This window comes from Dromiciops gliroides, chromosome 4 (assembly GCF_019393635.1).
Source record: "Dromiciops gliroides isolate mDroGli1 chromosome 4, mDroGli1.pri, whole genome shotgun sequence".
Taxonomy (NCBI): domain Eukaryota; kingdom Metazoa; phylum Chordata; class Mammalia; order Microbiotheria; family Microbiotheriidae; genus Dromiciops; species Dromiciops gliroides.
This window is the reverse complement of record NC_057864.1, coordinates 247,915,695-247,915,989: the sequence shown is the minus strand read 5'-3', so window position 1 is coordinate 247,915,989 and position 295 is coordinate 247,915,695.

The following is a 295-nucleotide window of genomic DNA, read 5'->3' as shown; positions in this document are numbered from 1 at the left end:
TCTGCCACACAGAAATGAAGCTGGGAGGTTTCCACCCACCAAGCCCAACAACAGCCCTGACTACAGGCTCAGATGCTCAGGAAGTGAGCCCATCCTTGCTGGGGTGCACACTTTGCAGTCCTGCTTCTGCCTTCAGAAATTGGAGAAGAGGAAGGATCCCCAGCCCCCCCAGCCCCCCCACCCCCCCCACCCCCGCCTCCCCCGCCTCCTCCCAGAAGCGATGCTTCAAGTAGGAGGGGCCCAAACGGGATTGTATGCATGTCTTCCTTGGCAGAGGAACAGAATCTCACCCTGG